At 51.2% G+C, this 6,822-nt stretch overlaps 1 protein-coding gene across 1 annotated transcript in view; it reads right to left on the bottom strand.

The window, feature by feature from the left end:
• emp2 (epithelial membrane protein 2) overlaps window positions 1-6,289 on the bottom strand; it is a 29,660-nt gene extending 23,371 nt beyond the window's left edge. The window contains exon 1 of the mRNA XM_031820317.1: window positions 6,153-6,289. The gene's annotated coding sequence lies outside the window, so the exon portion shown is untranslated. The remainder of the gene's footprint in view (window positions 1-6,152) is intronic.
• Window positions 6,290-6,822: the final 533 nt, after the last annotated feature.

The following is a 6,822-nucleotide window of genomic DNA, read 5'->3' on the forward strand; positions in this document are numbered from 1 at the left end:
CCCTCCCCCCCCGTGCCCCATCAGGTGACCAGGGTTCAGATCCCTCTCCCCCGTACCCCATCAGGAGACCAGGGTTCAGATCCCTCCCGTCCCCGTCCCCATCAGGTGACCAGGGTTCAGACCCCCCCCCCCCCCGTTACCCATCAGGAGACCAGGGTTCAGATCCCCCCCGTCCCCGTCCCCATCAGGTGACCAGGGTTCAGATCCCTCCCCCCCGTTTCCCATCAGGAGACCAGGGTTCAGATCCCTCCCCCCCCGTCCCCATCAGGTGACCAGGGTTCAGATCCCCCCCCCCCCCGTTACCCATCAGGAGACCAGGGTTCAGATCCCTCCCCCCGTTCCCCATCAGGAGACCAGGGTTCAGATCCCTCCCTCCCCGTCTCCCATCAGGTGACCAGGGTTCAGATCCCTCCCCGTCCCCGTCCCCATCAGGTGACCAGGGTTCAGATCCCCCCCCCCCCCCGTTACCCATCAGGAGACCAGGGTTTAGATCCCCCCCTCCCCCCGTTACCAATCAGGAGACCAGGGTTCAGATCCCCCCCCCCAATCAGGAGACCAGGGTTCAGATCCCTCCCCCCCCGTTTCCCATCAGGAGACCAGGGCTCAGATCCCTCCCCCCCGTTCCCATCAGGAGACCAGGGTTCAGACCCCCCCCCCCCGTCCCCATCAGGAGACCAGGGTTCAGACCCCCCACCCCGTCTCCATCAGGAGACCAGGGTTCAGATCCCTCCCCCCCCCGTCCCCATCAGGTGACCAGGGTTCAGATCCCCCCCCCCCCCCCCGTTACCCATCAGGAGACCAGGGTTCAGATCCCCCCCTCCCCCCGTTACCAATCAGGAGACCAGGGTTCAGATCCCTCCCCCCCCCCGTTCCCTTCAGGAGACTAGGGTTCAGATCCCCCCCCTCCGTCTCCATCAGGAGACCACGGTTCAGATCCCTCCCCCCCTGTTCCCCATCAGGAGACCAGGGTTCAGATCCCTCTACCCCCCTTCCCCATCAGGAGACCAGGGTTCAGATCCCTCCCCCCCGTTCCCCATCAGGTGACCAGGGTTCAGATCCCTCCCCCCCGTCCCCATCAGGTGACCAGGGTTCAGACCCACCGCCCCCCCCCCGTTACCCATCAGGAGACCAGGGTTCAGATCCCCCCCTCCCCCCGTTACCAATCAGGAGACCAGGGTTCAGATCCCTCCCCCCCCCGTTCCCATCAGGAGACCAGGGTTCAGATCCCCCCCCCCCCGTTACCCATCAGGAGACCAGGGTTCAGATCCCTCCCCCCCGTTGCCCCATCAGGAGACCAGGGTTCAGATCCCTCCCCCCCCGTTCCCCATCAGGTGACCAGGGTTCAGATCCCTCTCCCCCGTACCCCATCAGGAGACCAGGGTTCAGATCCCTCCCGTCCCCGTCCCCATCAGGTGACCAGGGTTCAGATCCCCCCCCCCCCCCCGTTACCCATCAGGAGACCAGGGTTCAGATCCCTCCCCCCCCGTTCCCATCAGGAGACCAGGGTTCAGATCCCCCCCCCCGTACCCCATCAGGAGACCAGGGTTCAGATCCCCCCCCCCCGTTCCCCATCAGGAGGCCAGGGTTCAGATCCCTCCCCCCCCGTTCCCATCAGGAGACCAGGGTTCAGATCCCCCCCCCCGTGCCCCATCAGGAGACCAGGGTTCAGACCCCCCACCCCGTTCCCCATCAGGTGACCAGGGTTCAGATCCCCCCCCCCCCCGTTACCCATCAGGAGACCAGGGTTCAGATCCCCCCCTCCCCCCGTTACCAATCAGGAGACCAGGGTTCAGATCCCTCCCCCCCCGTCTCCATCAGGAGACCAGGGTTCAGATCCCTCCCCCCCTGTTCCCCATCAGGAGACCAGGGTTCAGATCCCTCTACCCCCCTTCCCCATCAGGAGACCAGGGTTCAGATCCCTCTACCCCCCGTTCCCCATCAGGTGACCAGGGTTCAGATCCCTCCCCCCCGGTCCCCATCAGTAGACCAGGGTTCAGATCCCCCCCCCCGTTACCAATCAGGAGACCAGGGTTCAGATCCCTCCCCCCCTGTTCCCCATCAGGAGACCAGGGTTCAGATCCCTCCCCCCCCACCCCCATCAGGAGACCAGGGTTCAGATCCCCCCCCCCCCCCTTTCCCCATCAGGAGACCAGGGTTCAGATCCCTCCCCCCCGCCCCCATCAGGAGACCAGGGTTCAGATCCCTCCCCCCCTGGTCCCCATCAGGAGACCAGGGTTCAGATCCCTCCCCCCCTGGTCCCCATCAGGAGACCAGGGTTCAGATCCCCCCCCCCCTTCCCCATCAGGAGACCAGGGTTCAGATCCGTCTCCCCCCCTTTGCCCATCAGGAGACCAGGGTTCAGAGCCCCCCCCCCCCCCCCTGTACCCCATCAGGAGACCAGGGTTCAGATCCCTCCCCCCCTGTTCCCCATCAGGAGACCAGGGTTCAGATCACTCCCCCCCTGTTCCCCATCAGGAGACCAGGGTTCAGATCCCCCCCCCCCCCCCCGTCCCAATCAGGAGACCAGGGTTCAGATCCCCCCCCCCCCCAATCAGGAGACCAGGGTTCAGATCCCCCCCCCCCCAATCAGGAGACCAGGGTTCAGATCCCCCCTGTGACACGTACACACACTGCTAACTAACATTCTGAACAGCTTGGAACTGAGAGAGCTGAGAAAGACAGTGGAACATTGGCCATGTTCCACAGCAGGGAAAAAAGAACCATGGAACATTGGCCATGTTCCACAGCAGGGAAAGGGCACCATGGAACATTGGCCATGTTCCACAGCAGGGAAAAAAAGAACCATGGAACACTGGCCATGTTCCACAGCAGGGAAAGGGAACCATGGAACATTGGCCATGTTCCACAGCAGGGAAAAAAAGAACCATGGAACACTGGCCATGTTCCACAGCAGGGAAAGGGAACCATGGAACATTGGCCATGTTCCACAGCAGGGAAAGGGAACCATGGAACATTGGCCATGTTCCACAGCAGGGAAAGGGAACCATGGAACATTGGCCATGTTCCACAGCAGGGAAAGGGAACCATGGAACATTGGCCATGTTCCACAGCAGGGAAAGAGAACCATGGAACATTGGCCATGTTCCACAGCAGGGAAAGAGAACCATGGAACATTGGCCATGTTCCACAGCAGGGAAAGAGAACCATGGAACATTGGCCATGTTCCACAGCAGGGAAAGGGAACCATGGAACACTGGCCATGTTCCACAGCAGGGAAAGGGAACCATGGAACATTGGCCATGTTCCACAGCAGGGAAAGAGAACCATGGAACATTGGCCATGTTCCACAGCAGGGAAAGGGAACCATGGAACACTGGCCATGTTCCACAGCAGGGAAAGGGAACCATGGAACATTGGCCATGTTCCACAGCAGGGAAAGGGAACCATGGAACATTGGCCATGTTCCACAGCAGGGAAAGGGAACCATGGAACATTGGCCATGTTCCACAGCAGGGAAAGGGAACCATGGAACATTGGCCATGTTCCACAGCAGGGAAAGGGAACCATGGAACATTGGCCATGTTCCACAGCAGGGAAAGGGAACCATGGAACATTGGCCATGTTCCACAGCAGGGAAAGGGAACCATGGAACATTGTGGACCATATAAAACAGTAAAATGTAGAAGACAACATATCTATTAGACTATTAAAAATAACTTTTTTTGTTCAAACTATATATATATATATTTTTTTTTACAAATCAAAACTGAAAAAATAAGAAATAATATGGAGTCAATTCAACCTGTCAATCATGTCCTTATGAACTCACATGTATTCATGTGAGAGTTGATTTGTATTTATGAGAATTATTTATGATTGTAAAAAAAGGTCAATAAAGATTATTTTTTGACAAAAACAAACAAAAAAGACATACATCATTCAGTCTACAACTCTAGTACTTCACTACACACACACACACACACACACACCTGATAGTGCAGCCATTTCCCTGACCCAGTGTAAGGTCCATTCATCAAATCAAATTTTATTGGTCACAAACACATGGTTAGCAGATGTTAATAGAGTGTCGCTACATTCATCCACTCATTCATCCATCCAATCATTCACTCAAGTTTCACAACTACAGCTTACGAAAGAGTAGAATTGTGTTCTCTCTCTCTCTCCAGTCTCTCTCTCTCTCTCTCTCTCTCTGGGGACTGACAACAGTAACACCATTGATGTCATCTCCGCCAGACAAAGGGGATTTAGAATGTTTAGAATATTTAGAACGTTTAGAATGTTTAGAACACTGCAGATATATAAAATTACAATCCCAACAAGATCTCACAGTTTGACCAATTTTAACTTCAGATTCTGACGTTTCTCCACGTTTCTCCAAATGTCAAATTCCAAATGGTTAAAGATGGTTTTCGGATAGGGTTCAAACGAAAACAATAAACAAACAAAAGACAACTGGGATGGAACGTTCAGATCCAGACTCATGGAAATACAGGGTTTCAAGGCATTTCCCCGCCAACGTCCTCAGGACATAGACGTCCAATGGAATGCATGGAGCTGAAATGGTTCCTGCCGCGACAGATGCGTCTGGCTTGAAGTGTGTCTTCCAGACCGTGCAGCCCAAACCGGTCTCAACGTTCTGTCTCCGTTTCATTGCTGCTAATGAATTCAAATGCGTTGTCTTTTCCTGAAGCGAAACAGTAACGCAACGTAATGTTATATACAGTAAATCCACATGGGGCGCAAACGTACATTACTTGAATGACGCTCATTCCTGAAGTTCCTTTTGTTCAGACATTCCAGTACGACTCTTTTTGGCCACACGGGGGCGCCATTAGGAAAGCGAAAAGCAAGGAAGGTTAATCTGCCAACGGAGAAGTTTTGTCCGCGACCGTCTCTGAGCGCTCCTCCCACCAGGGCTATAAAATGATCCGATTAAACCCAGTGATGTATATAGAACTCTGGATTGATATTTGCTATGGTTTTGGCCATTGAGCTGTTTTGCAGCCACATGTCGGCCATATTGGAACTCCCCTTGTAGGAGCAGTCCTCCGTAGGAAAAATGGAATTCTATAGTATTTCCATAAAAGGTTCCAACGACAAAATGTGTTGTAGTGGGGACAGCAACATTAGTACTCTCTAAAAAAAATGCTTTAAGGAAAATGGTTTTATATATATATATATATATATATATATGTTCATATTTTATGCTTAGCTCAAACATAGACATATATAAATCAATAAAATATGCATTAATATAATAAACGTGTCAGAAACTAATGTAAACATTATTAAACGCATTTATATAGATTTCCAGAAGAGAGCCAAGATGGAGGCTGAGTGGTTTCAAAACAGCGGCACCTGTCAAATATCCAGGCTTCATACACATCATTGATTAAAGTTCAACAGAGAGGGCTGCTGACTGCGTTATCACTTTTCCTCCAGACTGTTGGTGGGGGAAAAAAAACGGCAAAAATGATCTCCCAACCACAAAAAAAAAGGGTTATGAACAGTTTGTGCCCCACGGGAAACAGTTTGGAAACCACGGAGTTAGAGCACCCTGTTGAAGGAGAATTTTCCTGCAATGCGTTTTAAAACTTGTCGTGTATTTGAGGTTTTAAAGTTTGTAATTTCTACTTTAAAAATGTCCGATTTGATTTTCCCTTTACGATTTTTTAAAAATCAACCCCTGAAAAAAAAAAGTTTATTAATTATAATCCACATTTCCTGTTGCCGCAGGATAATTTTCCTGCTGTAAGGAAACTGGCTCCTCACACACACACACACACAGTAGTTGACTCGGCACACAAATACAATATAAACCCACCAAACGGACTGGATTATAGAACACGAAGGAAACTACATCCTTTCGTTGCGCAGGGAGACAAACTCCTAGACAGACGACGCCTCTTTCATTGGCAAGAACCAAAAGTTCAACTCAGTGGAAATTAAATTACTAACTTCAGTAAAAGTTACATTCTCCTGCCACACCATTGAGTACACACATTATTTCAAACCTACCACGCCATAAAATAGCCTAATCAATAATTTCCCCACTCAAACAGGAAAAGTTCAAGACAGTTATCCGATGTAGTTTTTTTTTTTAACAAAATGAACATCATTTACTATGAAGAGTTGTAAACCTGTAATAAATGAAGTAGCGAGCTACTCACCAGATGAACTGTAGAACGGGGCAGCAGACGTCGCGCTAGATAGAGAGAAGGAAGGAGAGAGAGATGTAGTAGAAACGTGACCATAGGTTTGTCGTAGTAGTAAGAGAAGTAGCGGTGCGCGACCCCGGCTACTGTGTCGTGTACGCGCCTGACTCTGTGGTTGGGTGTGGTCTGTAAATTCTGTCCTGTGTTGTCCGGAGGAGCACGGAGAGAGAGAGAACACAGAGTGTTCACAAACACAACCCACAGAGCCCCAGGACAGCAGCACAATTTGACCCAACCAAATCATGAGAAAACAAAAAGATAATTACTTGACACATTGGAAAGAATTAACTAAAAAACTGAGCAAACTAGAATGCTATTTGGCCCTAAACAGAGAGTACACAGTGGCAGAATACCTGTCCACTGTGACTGACCCAAAATTAAGGAAAGCTTTGACGATGTACAGACTCAGTGAGAATAGCCTTGCTATTGAGAAAGGCCGCCGTAGGCAGACATGGCTCTCAAGAGAAGACAGGCTATGTGCTCACTGCCCAAAAAATGAGGTGGAAACTGAGCTGCACTTCCTAACCTCCTGCCCAATGTATGACCATATTAGAGACACATATTTCCCTCAGATTACACAGATCCACAAAGACTTTGAAAACAAACCCAGTTTTGATAAACTCCC

This window comes from Oncorhynchus kisutch, unplaced genomic scaffold, assembly GCF_002021735.2.
Source record: "Oncorhynchus kisutch isolate 150728-3 unplaced genomic scaffold, Okis_V2 scaffold3238, whole genome shotgun sequence".
Lineage (NCBI taxonomy): Eukaryota > Metazoa > Chordata > Actinopteri > Salmoniformes > Salmonidae > Oncorhynchus > Oncorhynchus kisutch.